General features: G+C 42.6%; 1 protein-coding gene across 2 annotated transcripts in view; it reads left to right on the top strand.

The window, feature by feature from the left end:
• Window positions 1-18,643, top strand: part of LOC127087312 (uncharacterized) — a 48,252-nt gene that overhangs the window by 21,485 nt on the left and 8,124 nt on the right. The gene's annotated exons all lie outside the window — the stretch shown is intronic.

The raw sequence follows: 18,643 nt of genomic DNA on the forward strand, positions 1-18,643 counted from the left end.
TCGATAAGGTATCGCACCTTAAGCCTACATATCTTGTCTGGAACAAGAATCAGAGCCACTGTAGTTCGGCTTACGCACGCCAAACAACGCAAAACATACAAACAAGCAAGAGTGGCAAACATGGAGCCCGACAACCACTGGATGGAATTACGTCGGCATCCGAACCAAAACACACTCAAAAGGGCAAACGTGGAGCCCGACTGCCAATCACTGGGCTTACGTCGGCATCCGAACCCAAACACACAGTCAGATAACAAACAAACACACGCAAAAAAGAAAAAGGTTGCCCGGAGTGGTCTCGCACGACCACCTGCCTACATACCTCGTCTGGAACGAGGATCAGGGCGATGTAGTTCCCCTAAACAGGGGAGAAACTCTCTCCTAACCAGAAACAGAGGGAAAAACACGACACTAGGGAGCTGAGACTCGAGCCTAATGTTGTCATGCATCGTTTACCCTAAGTTCGGTTTTCTATCCTACTTGCATAAGCAAACTAACCTAACCAGGAAAGAAGCTAGCACACAAGCGTACAATCATATATCAACATTAAATGAGAACAGGCATCTCAAACAAACATGTCAATCAAATAATCACAAAACACCCACTATAACCAAACAAGAGGCTCAATCAATGGGGTTTGACCGCCGAAGCGAGTCGTCTGTACAGGCTGTGTTTGCTCTTAACCTTGCCATTACGAGGCTAAGGTGAAGCAGATGATGGGATGAAGTGAGGATCAGACCTCACAGCTCTTATCCCTAACCAGGGAGAGCTGACAAATGAGCATGGGTCCAGAATAGGGGAACCCTTCTATACTCGATGACTCTGACACAATGTGCACTGCACAGATCTTGGGCTTTTGATCTCGATGCTACAACCATGTAATGGGAGCAAGGAGAAGACTCAACCGAATAGTGGGGGGTAGGCTGCATACCCCTACCTTCCACCAATTGCCTTATTTAAAGGACTTTCACCTGCTTGGGCTTAAAAATAAACATACACAAGCATTGCCTCTTAAGGAGGACTTCAGACAATTTGCCCGGCCCGGTAACAGCCGGGTCTCCAGACTACATGAAGTTTTAAGAAGTTACCTCAATGCAAATTGCTTATGCAAAGCAAAGCAAAAGTTCACAAGGAACTGAGCAACTAAAGTACCTGGAAACAATCAAACACAGTTAGTACTCAGACAGACAAAACCAAACAGCAAGTTCAATCAGACAAACTATACAAGCTATGCACAAACAAAGCAAGCCAAGGCTCAAGCCTATGCTTCACAACCTGCAAAACACAATTATGTTAGTGTACAAACATCAACAACATCAATTAAAGTTAATTTGAATCATTCTCCATATGCATTGCCTTTTTGATCCTGAAAAATCAAGCAAACATTAGCAACTAGACCACTAGGCCAAGCCTAGGGTCCAAAGCAAGAAAAAATTCCTAAACAGCAAGGTATTCACCAACCAAACTCAAATTAAAGTCAAACAAGAGCAAACATCATTGGTCTCATGTTTATATCATTCATTATGCTCATGTTATGCACAAAACAATCCATATTGGTCCAAATGAAGCATCAAACATGCAAACAGAATTATTGCATTCAAATCCATACCAAAACACATCCAAAAATTCTCAAATTAATTACACCTAAACAGGGGATAATCAAGGTCTACCATGTCAAATTTGAGCTCAATTGGGCAAATGGAACCATGTCAATGAAAATCGACAAAAACAGACACAATTACATGCTCCAATTCACACCATCAATACATGCTTCCACTTCAAAAATTCATAACTCAATGAAAACAAAAAAGAAATGAGTGAGACCAAAACAGGGATGTCACATTATGTGTCTACTACAAGCATATCAAATTTCATGGCCATACAATACAATATGAGGATTTCCCAATCAATCTACCAACATGTATCACATGAGCTTGCAATTTCAACAACCAGAAATGAAAAATCAAGATTAAATTGAAAATACAGTGAAAAATCCTACAAAAATTCATCAAGCATCCTAACATGTCAACAAGTCATCATGCAAAATTTCAGCCAATTCCAACATGCATAGGTCATCCAATTAAATTCAACAAGTTGACATCAAGAGGTGTGACACAAATTGTCACACCTAAGTTCCAGAATTTGCTGCTCTCTAACCAGGTATCAAAAATTCATGAAATTTACATATAAATAATCCTCATTGAGTCAAGAATCACCACAAAAATTTTCAGCCATTTATTCTATGATATGAGTATTTCATGATCAAATTGCAAAAATGTATCAAAATGTGACATACATTAGAAAACCCTAGGTCAAATAAAATATTTGCCATGCACAACTTTGACCAATAGGTCAAAAAAATCCTACACAAGTCAACAAAGTCAAGGAAAAAATCTCCATATTTTTAGGATTTCTCTACTATTTTTGGTGAATTATTTAAAGTGTTAAACATTTTTTAATAATTAAGTGAATTAATTTAAAAAAGGACAATGGCATTTCTGTAATTTTTTTTGGCGCGGCGGGAAACAACCTATTTGAATTTTCAAAATGTCAATTTGGATCTAACTCACAACAGTCATCGTTTTCAGCTAGCATTTTTCCAGAATTCACAAAATTGGACGAACATCGAATCTTAACGAAAATGAACATGCATGGTATCATTCGAACCGTCTCAACAAGAGGATTACAAATATCATACTATTATAACCTAAAAGTTCCTAAATCGAACAGATCGAAGCATTTAGGGTTTGAGTTCATAATTTCGAATCACGATATCTCACGCTACAGGTCACTATTCCTAAAACCACAAGCATCATCAGAACCTACATTTCATGCTCCTTCTAATGCATATAATTATTAAGCAAATGGTGATGATCGAATTTTGCTCAAACCTGGAAATGCAGTGTCGATAGAGCTGTTCTTCGCGCTTTTTTTCTTCAAACAGAAGTAGAAGTATGATGAGGAAGGTGATAGGTGTGTCCAGTTCCAATTGATGTTGATCCTAGAGCTCAAAATCCGATTTCACCATGGATGCTCTTGAAGATGCAGTCACGATTCGATGCCTTTCATGCTCCAAATACCACAAACAGTTCTAGAGGATGATGCAAGGAGTCCAAATCAAAAAGAATCACGAAAAATGGTTGAGAATTGATGATGAATTTTGGAATTGAAGGTGTTAGTGTTCTTGAGGGTTTTGAGAGAATGTGGAAGTTTCAGATCTGGTTCTTGGAGATTGTGAATTCTGTTATGATTAGATGATGATTATGAATATATACTTCAACTTAATCCACACTTAATCACCTTAATTAACCAAACCAAATGTAATTAGCATAATATGGTTTAACTTAAGCAAGGGCAAAATGGCCTTTTCACTCAAGCCCTGTGACAGCTCATTGACAGCTCATACATTCTCACTTGATATTTGGAGTGTGTTGGCTCAAATGAGATTTTCACTCTTGTGCATGAAGATGGTGCATGAAGTAATATGGACATGAACAGTACTGTATGAGAGCTCAAAATAGAGTTATGTATTGATACATAACACTTTTTAACAGTATGCATCGATACATAACTTGTTTGCATCGATACATGGCACTTTTTAACAGTATGCATCGATACATAACTTGTTTGCATCGATACAAGGCACTTTTTAACAGTGTGCATCGATACATAACTTGTTTGCATCGATACAAGGCACTTTTTAACAGTGTGCATCGACACATAACTCGTGTGCATCGATACATGGCCCTTTTTTGCCTTGCACGCATCGATACGAAATTCGTGTGCATCGATACATGGAAAATTTTGCCATGCACGCCCGGTGGTAATTTGACCATATCTCCTCAACCGTTCATCCGATTCTCACGATCTTGGACTTTTTGAAAATGGGAGAGAAATATCTACAACTTTCATGTTCAACAAAATTCCATTTGAAGCTTTTTTGATGGGGGAAAATTGGGTTGAAGTCGCTCCAAAAACTTGCCATCCTTTTGGAAACTTGAAACCATAGGTCATTTTTCCTTTTGGAAACCTTTGCTATGACCTCAAATCCTTCAATGTGAGTATTTGAAATGTCAAATGAGACTTGTTTGAACATGAATGGAGTATCTCTTGCCCCCTCCCTCCTCCAAATCCATCAATCCAGGCACAGTTGACCACAATTGACTTTTCTGACAGATAGATGAATTTGGCTACGCACTGATCAAATTGAGCCCCAAACTCCTGATGAAATGGCTCAACCATGAAACCCTAGCATCCATGAGCTCAATATAATCACATTATGATCCTCATATACATCATAGCCCCCATCTCCTGATTATGCCCTGATTGGCCCAATGCAGATGATTAAGGTTGACCAGTGGTCAAAACCCTAATCTCAAGAAATATGCTCCAACACTTGATGATGATGATGTATCATTGTAATCAAGATGAAGACCAACATCCTTGAGAATCATAAAACCCTAATTCACAGCCCAATCCTCAGATGGCCATGATCAGTCAATAAACCCTAGGCTTGCACTTGACTTCCTCATCTCCTGATCAAGACTTGGAAAATTTGCTTGCACAATGTAACCACATGATATGCAACATGAAATGCCTAATGTCCTAAAATAAAAAATGCAAATATGTTAATGCTAGTCCCAAGAGAGGAGGGCAAATTTTGAGGTGTTACAGCTGCCCCTATTCAATCCACTGTGAACCTGTCGATACGAAATAGCCTCGGCTTTCGGATGATCAGGATGAAGAGTGATTGAATACCAAGAACAAACGAACAATTTGCACTCTGATGGGATATAATTAACAACGCCTGTCAGCATCGGCGAAGAAACAAACTCTGAACTTGTCGACCTGGATACCAAAATAAATGGTAACACAGGGATAATCATGGTCTGAACACCACATCCACTCGGGATTCTCATTCCTTTTTTGCTTTTCTTGAACCCCGAAAATTTTCTCTTCTCTTTTTCCTTTTCTTGAACCCCGAAGTATTTTTTCCGCGCAAACGATCCTCGGATCTCTGCATTTGAACCCCGGAAAATGCCTCAACACTCCTTCTTTGCCAAAATAATGAACCCCATCTCCAGTTTGAACCCCAGTCGCCTGACGATAACTCTCGATCGCCAGAATGAACCCCGTTCTCCAGAAAATGTCGCAACATCTCCCTTTCTCCGTTTGAACCCCGGAACATGCCTCAGCATTTCCTTTCTCCATTTGAACCCCAGAACATGCCTCAGCATTTCTTTTCTCCATTTGAACCCCAGAACATGCCTCAGCATTTCTTATCTCCTGTGATAATTCCGCTGGCAATGTCGGAAATAACACCAAACCACTCTGAGGGCGACATGTCAGAGGGTAAACCTTCACAAAGGAAGGTAGCATGTGTATCTCTTCCTCAGAAGACACCTATAACGACCTCCATTGGCCTCAACCAGAGTCTAAGGCGACACATGAACAGAAAGTAATCCTAAGGACCTCATCCCGGATATAATCTTCAACTCCATCTCCATTTGAACCCCAGAAAATGCCGCAACACTTCCTTTTCTCCATTTGAACCCCGAAAATGCCTCAACATTCCTTCTTTGCCAAAATAATGAATCCCATCTCCAGTTTGAACCCCAGTCGCCTGACGATAACTCTCGATCGCCAGAATGAACCCCGTTCTCCAGAAAATGTCGCAACATCTCCCTTTCTCCATTTGAACCCCGGAAAATGCCTCAGCATATCCTTTCTCCATTTGAACCCCAGGAAATGCCTCAACATATCCTTTTCTCCAATCTCTCGTGATAATTCCGCTGGCAACGTCGGAACTAACACCAAACCACTCTGAGGGCGACATGTCAGAGGGTAAACCTTCATAAAGAAGGTAGCATGCGTATCTCTTCCTCAGAAGACACCTATAACGACCTTCATTGGCCTCAGCCCGAGTCTAAGGTGACACATGAACAGAAGACGCTCCTAAGGACCTCATCCCGGATACAATCTTCAACTCCAATCTCCATTTGAACCCCAGAAAATACCTCAGTATCTCCTTTTCTCCGTTTGAACCCCGATCTCCAGAAAATGTCGCAACATCTCCTTTTCTCCATTTGAACCCCGGAAACCCGCTGATCGCGTAACGTCTTCTGATATCATTTCCATCTCTGTCCGACGGAAACATTTCCTCCAATATCGCACTACTGGGGAACACTGCTGAACTGACGTCATGATGCTAAACTCCTCAGAGTAACATCTTCACCCTCTATCTCGCACGACAGAAACCTCCTCCAGTATCGCACTACCGGGGAACTACCTTTGATCAAATCATGAGGCTAAACTCCTCGGAGTAACACCTTCGCTGTCTGGCAAAAACCACTTCTCAAACAGTAACCACGGCTTGAGACTAGCTTATGCTCGCAATGATGCATGATTGATTTTTTCTGCGTAATGCTCCATAATTATGGAAATGCTACGCGATTATTTATTTTTCTATGCAATATGCTATGCTTATTTTTTCATGATGAATGCATAAAAAGGTATCCCCCTCAAGGGACTCTTCTGGGGAGCATGAGACACTCTGCTGAGGAACTCGTCACCACTCGGATTTCCGCCCTGCTGGGGAATAACACTGCTGCTGGGAATAAGGCAACCCTTGCTGGGGAAGAACCTCTTTTGCACCCAATCCACTCGAGAAACTGCTGGGGATAAGCACCACCAACACTCTGTGGGGATACACCAACCTTTGACTTGTTGGGGATACCAATCCTGACTCCGCTTCGGGAAAACCCTCACAGATACCTGCTGACTCCGCTGGGGAAACACTCACAGAGACTCTGCTAGGGGAATAGCAACCTCCAGGCTCAACTGGGGGAACATCAATACATCACCTGCTGGGGAAGAACCTCCTTGACCCTGCTAGGGAACCGCATACTACTCCGCTGGGGACAATCCATGCAATCCATAGGTAGAATCAACTCAGCTGGGGATGCAAAAATCCGTCCACTACGGGAACTCGTTCAATCCACTGGTAGGATGAACACTGCTGGAGAAATATGTCATTGAAACCCGCTCCACTCGGGGACTGTTGGAGATATATTTCTTTGAAACCCGCTCCACTCGGGGAACTGCTGGGGAAATAAGAAAAGTTGGCACAACACCTGTCGACTCATCGAACCAAGGTATCCACCTCCTAATCTCGCACCAGCTTTCCACTTTTGAGAACTCCCAGACTCGTCTGGACCTTTTCTGCTCCATCATCTTGCATTCCAAGTCGTTCCGCACTCGACGAGAGACGTACTCCTGGGAGTTATACAGAAATTTCAATTTTCCGACTTTGAAGAGTCTTCTTGATTATTTTCAATGGTCGTCGGACGTCTCTCGTCATCCTTTACCGTTCCCTAACTTGCTTGCCCCTGATCAGACTCTGCGGGGAATTACATACTTTCAAGTCTTCCGACTTTGAAGAGTCTTCTTGATTAACATCAAGGATCGTCGTACGCCGCAACGTCGCTTCGTCGTTTCTTCATACGTTCGTCCCTGATCGGACTCTCATGGGGATCTCCCTTGTCAAAGCTTCCACATCACAACCTGCAAGTGAGTGAAAAACATCTAACAGTTCCTGCAAAACAGATCGTTAGATAAAACCGTGCCCCAGGCGTGTCAAGATTTCAACACTTGGGTCACTCAACCTTCCAAATAAGATTTCAAGCTCTCAATCTTATAAACATGCATCGGAAGGAACCTGTATGTGTTAAAATGCAAAGATTCTTTATCAAAATAATTGGATGTTCTTGCAATCAAAACGGTAATGAAAAACAAAAACAAAATTATTTGACTGAATGTGCATTTTGTTGATTTGAAAAGTGTGGCTCAAATGAGCAATACAAAAGGAAGCAATTCCTGAAAAGAGGTAATTGCGCACAAAAGGAAAAACCTATCCTAATGGCAACGTGAAACCCGTGATCTCATCGAGTTCCAACTCGGTTACACCCCATATGTCCTCAGACTCTCCTTGCTTTCTGCCTTCTGAATAAGACAATTCTGATTGATCCCCACCGGGTATTATCCATGATGCTTCAACCAAAGCGCAAACGATTATGCCGGACGCAGTTGTTCGTTTCAATCCCTCTTTTGCCTGGACCGCCCTTACGGGTTTTCAGTCCACCGGGATACCCCTTTTTGCCCAAGTCGCCTTTTCGGGTTTTCGACTTGCCGGGTGTACATCTTTTCATTTATATCCCTAACTTTTGCCCGAACCTTTTTTCTGTTTTTGGTTCGCCGGGATGCCCATTTTTGCCTGGACTATTTTATTCTTTTCGTCCAGCGGGTCAATTTATACGAAGTATTTTTTTAACTGCGTCCGCATTCACAGGGGATGAAAAATCCTCACCATCCATGGTCGTTAACAACAAGGCTCCGCCAGAGAAAACCTTCTTGACCACGAATGGACCTTCATAATTCGGTGTTCATTTGCCCCTTCGATCGTTTTGAGGAGGAAGGATCCTTTTCAACACCATATCACCCACGTGATGTACCCGAGGTCGTACCTTCTTGTCAAAAGCACGCTTCATCCTCTACTGATACAACTGCCCATGACGGATGGCTGCTAGCCTCTTTTCCTCTATCAGGCTCAACTTTTCATACCGGGTCCTTACCCATTCAGCCTCTTGCAACTTTACGTCCATCAGGACTCTCAAAGAGGGAATCTGAACCTCAACAGGTAATACCGCTTCCATTCCATATACCAATGCGAAAGGAGTTGCCCCAGTAGACGTACCGAGGTTCGACACCCATGCGATGCAAACGGCGACATCTCATGTCAGTCTTTGTAGGTTACCACCATTTTCTGCACAATCACACCGTCGGTGCATTCAAACGTTGTCTGGGCAACAAAAACTCATTCACCTTAACCTCCCCATCAGACATCAGAATCCGTTCGGATTCAGGGTCAGGCCCCTCCTCCGGGATCGGTTACTCTCAATCTTTCGATTGGAGCACCTCGAGATGTCCTCATCAGGGAACTCAAACTTCATTGGTTGATAACCCACCATGGGTTGCGGAGCGATGTAATCAGACAATACACCCCTTGATTGCTTTCTGAGAGTATCACAAATCAGTCAACATTCCTTTACTTTCCTCGCAACCCGTCCGGTCAATGCTGGATTCTCCAACCCATACTCGATCGGATCCATCTCGAAAATCCACAAAGTGGCATGAATCAGCATATACTGTCTCAGTCGGCGAGCAGCCTATGCCAAAGTACATCAAGTTTTCTCGAACAGTGAATGTATTGTTTCACAGTCGACAAACTTTTTGCTAAGGTAAATTGCATGCTCTTTTCGACAAGACGCGTCATGCTGACCCAATACACCTCGTAGACCCCTCGAAGGCCGTCAAATACCAGATTAACCATTGCTCTTTCCACAGGAGAGACCAGAATCAGAGGTTCCTGCAGCTCATTCTCTTATTTTTATGCCCCTTGGCAATCATTATTTCACCTGACCGTTTGATCTTTTTTTTTTTTCAACATCTTGAATATAGGTTCGCACGTGGCTGTTAGATGAGATGTGAACCATGACAGGTAGTTCAATCCTTCTAAGAAACCACGAACCTTTCTTTTCTCGGTTCAGGCATTTTTTATTTTATTATTATTATTATTTTTTTTTTTTTTTTTTTTAGCAGGACGAACCTCGATTCTTCTCTTGTAATGAACCCCAACGTCTTACCGGACCGCACTCTGATAGTGCACTGATCTGAATTCAACCTCAGTTTGAATTGTCTCCACCAGATGCCTCACTCCTGTTTGGGACTTTGCTATCATGTCATAGCATCTGATTCCATGATGAATCATATCATGAAACAAAGTCACCATGGCTCCCTGATACATGGCACCGGCGTTCTGCTTCTCTAGAGGACAGTCTCCTTTCCATGGTAGCTTGTGCACAATGATATCGGTATCCGACCCTGGCATATCCTGACATAACCATGTGAAGGCATCCACATGCTCTTTCAACAAGACTACCATTCTGCTCTCGACTAGCCTCTGAAGCGGCTCTAATTTTTTTCTTCCTGACCTAGGCGGTGCTCAGAATAACAATCTCAATCCGCTCCTCATGCGGCTGAATCACCTTCTCCTCTTGTTTTGACAACCTGGCTAATTCCAGCAGATCACAATCTTCTTCGCCTTTTTCTTCGGCATGATAGATCGGTTTGTCGAAGTCATATGAGGGGTAACCAAATTGTTATCAACGAGATCCGGAGAATTATTTTTGAAGTCGGAACGAGACAAAAAAGGAAAAAACAGAAAATAAACATTGCCATTTTTATTTGTTTTTCAAACTGCAAAAATAAATGAAAAACAGGGAACACCGTTTTTTGACTGAAAAACATCCATTTATTAATGATGCAGAAAAATGCAAATTATAAACATGAGGTGGCCCTTACAATGGACCATTACGTGTCGGGCAACACGTATGGCTTTCATGCAAATAAACTGAAAACAAGAAATAATACTCTTCCAGATGAGTAACAGTGCTGATTCTTTCTAGGCCTTCCAGCTCCCTGGTACGCACGGCTTTATCCAACCATCAAACTTGTAGTTACCATCAGTCTCTTCACCTACAGCACAGGTGTAATCTGCATCTTCAGCAATTGCACTCACCGTCGCTTGACCATGTGCCGGCATGGGATTAGCATTAACATTCGGTGATGGTGCAAAACTGATAGCCTGAGAGTCTACCAGATCCTGGACAACATTCTTGAATGCTCTACAGCCCTCAATGTTATGCCCCGGTGTTCCAGAATGAAATTCACACTGGGCGTTCTCATCATAATTAGGAGGCTTCTGATCTGATCTCATCGGAACCATCGCCCTCGACTGAACCAACCCAAAATCCATCAACTTTTTAAACAGAACAGCATATGTCATGGGCGGCTTGTCGAAATGGCGATCAACCCCTTTCCCTTTCACCTGGTACCCAGCTCTCTGTTGAGGTGGCTGACGCTGTTGTCGTGCAGAATGATTACCAGCAGGGATGGTTACAGCAGCAGTATGCTGGTAGTAACGACCCCTACCGTGTCCTCTCTGGGCATGCACAGCACTTGATTCACCCTCATTCTTGCGCTGGTCGTTACCAAAGGATTTCTTCGGTCCAGACAACGAAGCGTTTCCTGGCATGTTCCCCATCTTCAGCCAGTCTTCAATCCTCCTCACCTTTTCGGCAATCACTTTCTGCCCTAAGGCGAACTCTTGCATGACACTGATCAGCTCTCCCATCTTCTCTTTCAGCTCGAGAATGTCGGTGTTGGACGGATTCATTAGTCCGGGAGTATTGCGCCTGGTGTAATATCTGTGAGGGCGTGTTGAGTGCAAAGGTACAGCTCTGCGAGCACGAGCAATGATTCCTGCAAAACAGCAAACAGGTTAATATGCATGAATGCAACGTCTACCCATACGAGGAAGCTTCTGTCTTTTGATCCTGGCATCATCGAGACAAATAATAATCCGGCATCGATATTCAGTCATTCAGCGCTTGATTCATCGTGCAGATCGGAGATATGTGATTTAGCATGATACCCCCAACCATGTGTGTGCTTGTGAGAGTGCATACAGCAAAGCAAATAAAGCTTGTCAACCAATCACTGAATAGAAAATCACCCTCACATAACCAAAAGTGCACAAACAGTGCCATAGTCATACATCAAGTCAGATATCAAATACAATTCTCCAGAATATGAAAGAAATACAGACAAGTGAATTCCGTCAACAAGCCTGACGGTAATCCAACACAAATGCAAGATCTAACTGGATGAGGGTCCCGCAGGTGGCCCTATCTCGTCTTCCATCCTCACGAACTCTGCGGCGAACCTGAGCTCGGTGTTCTCCTGTTGTAGTCTCCCAACTTCCTTCTGATGAATCTTCATCTGCCTGAAGTAGTGGTCTCTCTCTGCCATATAGTGATCTCTCTCTGCAATAATCTTTAGATTCTCTGCTTCCTTGACCTTCAGCTTGGTCTCCCACTCAGCAATGAGGACTCGGACTCTGTCATCTCTCTGATCCCGGACAATAATCTGCCTCCTCTTTTCATCTTCAATCACCTTCGATGCTCTGAACAGCTTCTCCTTGGTGATATCGTGCTCCCTGTTGGACGATGCCAAGGCTTGGCTGATCTTCCCATAATAAGCTGTATCCGTCTCAAAGCGTTTGGTCTCCAGAGCATGTCGCTTATCCTGATTTTCCATCTTTGCTTTGAGCTCCTGATTAGCTGCCTGAAACCGAGCAACACTTCTCTCCAATTCAGCTTTCTCTGCAAGCAACTGATCTCTGGCCCTCTTCATCTCGAGGAATTCCTCCATGCTGACAGAAGAACTTGGACCCTCAATCCTAGGACACACTGAGTCACCTCCAGGGAACGGTAGAAATGTAGACTCAATCCTCTTCCGCAACCAATCCTCAAATAGTGGAAAATACCGGCAGTTGACTTTGCCATAAGGAACCTTACCCCTCCTCTGGATATCTCGCCATTCGTCCAATACCTGCCTCAACTTGGTCTGGTTACCATCAATCGGGAAATAGAAGGACTCCTGAATCTCTCGCCCGAGAGGAGGACCCTCTATAGCAAACCCCATCTGTCTCCGGAGAAGCATCGGGTTGTAATTAATGCAACCCTGAACTCCCACCAAAGGCACATTAGGTAAACTCCCACAACTGCATATGAAGTCCTGACCAGCTAAACCATTATGAGTCCAAGCAATGTCATCAGCCCGCAGACCCATCAATCGGAAGGACCACTTGACACTAGGGTCAATCTGAACAAAAGCACCTCGGGAAGGCAAATACCCCATGAACCATCTAAAGAGCAACTGAGAGCAGCATCTGACCAGACCCCCACGCCTCTTCTCATTCCTGTTATGCACTGAATAGTAAACATCTCCAATCAGGGTAGGAATAGGGTTTCTCTGCATAAACAATCTGATAGCATTATGGTCCACAAAATTCTTCTGGTTAGGAAACAGCACAATCCCATAAATGCTCACAGCAATCAGAGCACAGACCGTCTTCCAGTTACCCACAGCAGCATGTTCCTTGGCATTGGCCTCCAAGAAACTCAAATGAAACCCGGGTAGCTTTCCTTTTTCCTTCAAACCTTCCTTGACCATTTCCGGACTCAAATAAAGAGCACGTGAAATTCCAAGGACATCTGGCTCTGCTCTGGTGACATGAAAAGGAATCTGATCACGGATCTGAATACCCAGGATGCTGACATAATCCTCCATCAGAGGTCCCAACAGATAGTCTGGAAAAACGAAACACCTCAACCCAGGGTCATAGAACTGAAGAAGAGTGTGGATGGCGCTCCTGTCGCAGTCAGTGAGTCTGAAAACCATCTTCAGAATACCGCCGTATGACTCTCTAAACATTCCCACATGGTCAGGAGTAATCAATGCTATCATATCCTTGAGCACACCAATCTCTGGATCAAAGAAACTGTAAGCAATGTTGTTCTTCAAACCGGTCCTCATATTGGAGCAGAAAATCTCTCAACCAGAATCTCGATCAAAAGTGTCCCTGCATATGGGTAAACATGGGTTAGATGCAATTAATGCAAAATGTAATGATGCTGATGAATGAATGCAATGCGTTGCCATCCTCCAAGCCATCTGATCATTTGCACTGAATCTGGGCTCTGAACTGATCATAACCATCTGAGGAATGTACAATCCCAATTCTGACCCACGGGTTCCGAAATAAACGGAAGACAGATACATCATCATCACCATCATCACCAAACCATATCCGAGTAGACACATCACCCTTATCTGAATCGGCCCGGGGAACCCGAAATAAACGGATCCCCACTGATAAAATATCTCGGCCCGGGGAATCCGAAATAAACGGATCCCCACTGATAAGTCACGGACAGCACTCCGGCGTCACGGCAATAAATGACCATAAATCCGACTTATAATTATGTCCCTGAATCACAGATCAAAAGTCACCATCTGAAGGCTATCTGAACAAACATCTGACAGAACAACCCTCCCCTCACAGGCAAGTTCTAATCAAGTCATCCTAAGGCGGATAATGGTCTCGACAATCGGGCGGAGATACTCAATGGGTTTGCCCTTTCGGGTGTGCCATTGTAGCTCCCTTAAAATCGTCTAAACCAAAGATCCGGGAATGATCGGTCACCAGAGTCAACAACTCAAATGGAGTGACTCAAACAAAGCGGAATATCCACAGAGATGAGCACTATCAAGTGAGCCTCGTCCGGCTTGTGGCACATCACGCCGCCAGGCACATGTTGACTTAACATGAAAGAGGCAACGTGAGACCACACTAGTCCTAGGTGTATACTCGGGCCTGGGTTTTAGCCCCACTCAGAACACCCACCCCACACAACAGAACCACCTGCAGAGGACAGCAACAACATGATAGTATGATGCATGCAAACATTTAATGCAAATATATACACACTGGTTAGAATAATAAATGCAATAAATAACACAAACAAGCAACCTAAACTAATCCTAGAACGCTAGGAAGGACTCGCTTAGGGACGATGGACCAGCATAGGTCTACATCGCCAGTCCCCAGCAGAGTCGCCAGCTGTCGCATCCTGCGAAAAATCAACCGGCGAGCGAAAAAGAAAACAGACAGAGCCGCCACTAAACGTTATTTATCCCAAGATAGGGAAAGGAAACGCTCAGAGAAACCTGGAAAGACACGGTCTCGCGACCAGTGAGAAAAGGTTCGGGAGTCGGTTACGCGAGGGGAAGGTATTAGCACCCCTCACGTCCGTCGTACTCGACGAGATCCACGTCCTAGAATAAAGAATAGGTTGCTAAACATCACACACACACACGGGGAACGCAGGTGGGGTTAAGAGGAACGAGCTCGATAAGGTATCGCACCTTAAGCCTACATATCTTGTCTGGAACAAGAATCAGAGCCACTGTAGTTCGGCTTACGCACGCCAAACAACGCAAAACATACAAACAAGCAAGAGTGGCAAACATGGAGCCCGACAACCACTGGATGGAATTACGTCGGCATCCGAACCAAAACACACTCAAAAGGGCAAACGTGGAGCCCGACTGCCAATCACTGGGCTTACGTCGGCATCCGAACCCAAACACACAGTCAGATAACAAACAAACACACGCAAAAAAGAAAAAGGTTGCCCGGAGTGGTCTCGCACGACCACCTGCCTACATACCTCGTCTGGAACGAGGATCAGGGCGATGTAGTTCCCCTAAACAGGGGAGAAACTCTCTCCTAACCAGAAACAGAGGGAAAAACACGACACTAGGGAGCTGAGACTCGAGCCTAATGTTGTCATGCATCGTTTACCCTAAGTTCGGTTTTCTATCCTACTTGCATAAGCAAACTAACCTAACCAGGAAAGAAGCTAGCACACAAGCATACAATCATATATCAACATTAAATGAGAACAGGCATCTCAAACAAACATGTCAATCAAATAATCACAAAACACCCACTATAACCAAACAAGAGGCTCAATCAATGGGGTTTGACCGCCGAAGCGAGTCGTCTGTACAGGCTGTGTTTGCTCTTAACCTTGCCATTACGAGGCTAAGGTGAAGCAGATGATGGGATGAAGTGAGGATCAGACCTCACAGCTCTTATCCCTAACCAGGGAGAGCTGACAAATGAGCATGGGTCCAGAATAGGGGAACCCTTCTATACTCGATGACTCTGACACAATGTGCACTGCACAGATCTTGGGCTTTTGATCTCGATGCTACAACCATGTAATGGGAGCAAGGAGAAGACTCAACCGAATAGTGGGGGGTAGGCTGCATACCCCTACCTTCCACCAATTGCCTTATTTAAAGGACTTTCACCTGCTTGGGCTTAAAAATAAACATACACAAGCATTGCCTCTTAAGGAGGACTTCAGACAATTTGCCCGGCCCGGTAACAGCCGGGTCTCCAGACTACATGAAGTTTTAAGAAGTTACCTCAATGCAAATTGCTTATGCAAAGCAAAGCAAAAGTTCACAAGGAACTGAGCAACTAAAGTACCTGGAAACAATCAAACACAGTTAGTACTCAGACAGACAAAACCAAACAGCAAGTTCAATCAGACAAACTATACAAGCTATGCACAAACAAAGCAAGCCAAGGCTCAAGCCTATGCTTCACAACCTGCAAAACACAATTATGTTAGTGTACAAACATCAACAACATCAATTAAAGTTAATTTGAATCATTCTCCATATGCATTGCCTTTTTGATCCTGAAAAATCAAGCAAACATTAGCAACTAGACCACTAGGCCAAGCCTAGGGTCCAAAGCAAGAAAAAATTCCTAAACAGCAAGGTATTCACCAACCAAACTCAAATTAAAGTCAAACAAGAGCAAACATCATTGGTCTCATGTTTATATCATTCATTATGCTCATGTTATGCACAAAACAATCCATATTGGTCCAAATGAAGCATCAAACATGCAAACAGAATTATTGCATTCAAATCCATACCAAAACACATCCAAAAATTCTCAAATTAATTACACCTAAACAGGGGATAATCAAGGTCTACCATGTCAAATTTGAGCTCAATTGGGCAAATGGAACCATGTCAATGAAAATCGACAAAAACAGACACAATTACATGCTCCAATTCACACCATCAATACATGCTTCCACTTCAAAAATTCATAACTCAATGAAAACAAAAAAGAAATGAGTGAGACCAAAACAGGGATGTCACATTATGTGTCTACTACAAGCATATCAAATTTCATGGCCATACAATACAATATGAGGATTTCCCAATCAATCTACCAACATGTAACACATGAGCTTGCAATTTCAACAACCAGAAATGAAAAATCAAGATTAAATTGAAAATACAGTGAAAAATCCTACAAAAATTCATCAAGCATCCTAACATGTCAACAAGTCATCATGCAAAATTTCAGCCAATTCCAACATGCATAGGTCATCCAATTAAATTCAACAAGTTGACATCAAGAGGTGTGACACAAATTGTCACACCTAAGTTCCAGAATTTGCTGCTCTCTAACCAGGTATCAAAAATTCATGAAATTTACATATAAATAATCCTCATTGAGTCAAGAATCACCACAAAAATTTTCAGCCATTTATTCTATGATATGAGTATTTCATGATCAAATTGCAAAAATGTATCAAAATGTGACATACATTAGAAAACCCTAGGTCAAATAAAATATTTGCCATGCACAACTTTGACCAATAGGTCAAAAAAATCCTACACAAGTCAACAAAGTCAAGGAAAAAATCTCCATATTTTTAGGATTTCTCTACTATTTTTGGTGAATTATTTAAAGTGTTAAACATTTTTTAATAATTAAGTGAATTAATTTAAAAAAGGACAATGGCATTTCTGTAATTTCTTTTTGGCGCGGCGGGAAACAACCTATTTGAATTTTCAAAATGTCAATTTGGATCTAACTCACAACAGCCATCGTTTTCAGCTAGCATTTTTCCAGAATTCACAAAATTGGACGAACATCGAATCTTAACGAAAATGAACATGCATGGTATCATTCGAACCGTCTCAACAAGAGGATTACAAATATCATACTATTATAACCTAAAAGTTCCTAAATCGAACAGATCGAAGCATTTAGGGTTTGAGTTCATAATTTCGAATCACGATATCTCACGCTACAGGTCACTATTCCTAAAACCACAAGCATCATCAGAACCTACATTTCATGCTCCTTCTAATGCATATAATTATTAAGCAAATGGTGATGATCGAATTTTGCTCAAACCTGGAAATGCAGTGTCGATAGAGCTGTTCTTCGCGCTTTTTTTCTTCAAACAGAAGTAGAAGTATGATGAGGAAGGTGATAGGTGTGTCCAGTTCCAATTGATGTTGATCCTAGAGCTCAAAATCCGATTTCACCATGGATGCTCTTGAAGATGCAGTCACGATTCGATGCCTTTCATGCTCCAAATACCACAAACAGTTCTAGAGGATGATGCAAGGAGTCCAAATCAAAAAGAATCACGAAAAATGGTTGAGAATTGATGATGAATTTTGGAATTGAAGGTGTTAGTGTTCTTGAGGGTTTTGAGAGAATGTGGAAGTTTCAGATCTGGTTCTTGGAGATTGTGAATTCTGTTATGATTAGATGATGATTATGAATATATACTTCAACTTAATCCACACTTAATCACCTTAATTAACCAAACCAAATGTAATTAGCATAATATGGTTTAACTTAAGCAAGGGCAAAATGGCCTTTTCACTCAAGCCCTGTGACAGCTCATTGACAGCTCATACATTCTCACTTGATATTTGGAGTGTGTTGGCTCAAATGAGATTTTCACTCTTGTGCATGAAGATGGTGCATGAAGTAATATGGACATGAACAGTACTGTATGAGAGCTCAAAATAGAGTTATGTATTGATACATAACACTTTTTAACAGTATGCATCAATACATAACTTGTTTGCATCGATACATGGCACTTTTTAACAGTATGCATCGATACATAACTTGTTTGCATCGATACAAGGCACTTTTTAACAGTGTGCATCGATACATAACTTGTTTGCATCGATACAAGGCACTTTTTAACAGTGTGCATCGACACATAACTCGTGTGCATCGATACATGGCCCTTTTTTGCCTTGCACGCATCGA

The sequence above is a fragment of the Lathyrus oleraceus genome, chromosome 1, assembly GCF_024323335.1.
Source record: "Lathyrus oleraceus cultivar Zhongwan6 chromosome 1, CAAS_Psat_ZW6_1.0, whole genome shotgun sequence".
In the NCBI taxonomy this organism is placed as follows: domain Eukaryota; kingdom Viridiplantae; phylum Streptophyta; class Magnoliopsida; order Fabales; family Fabaceae; genus Lathyrus; species Lathyrus oleraceus.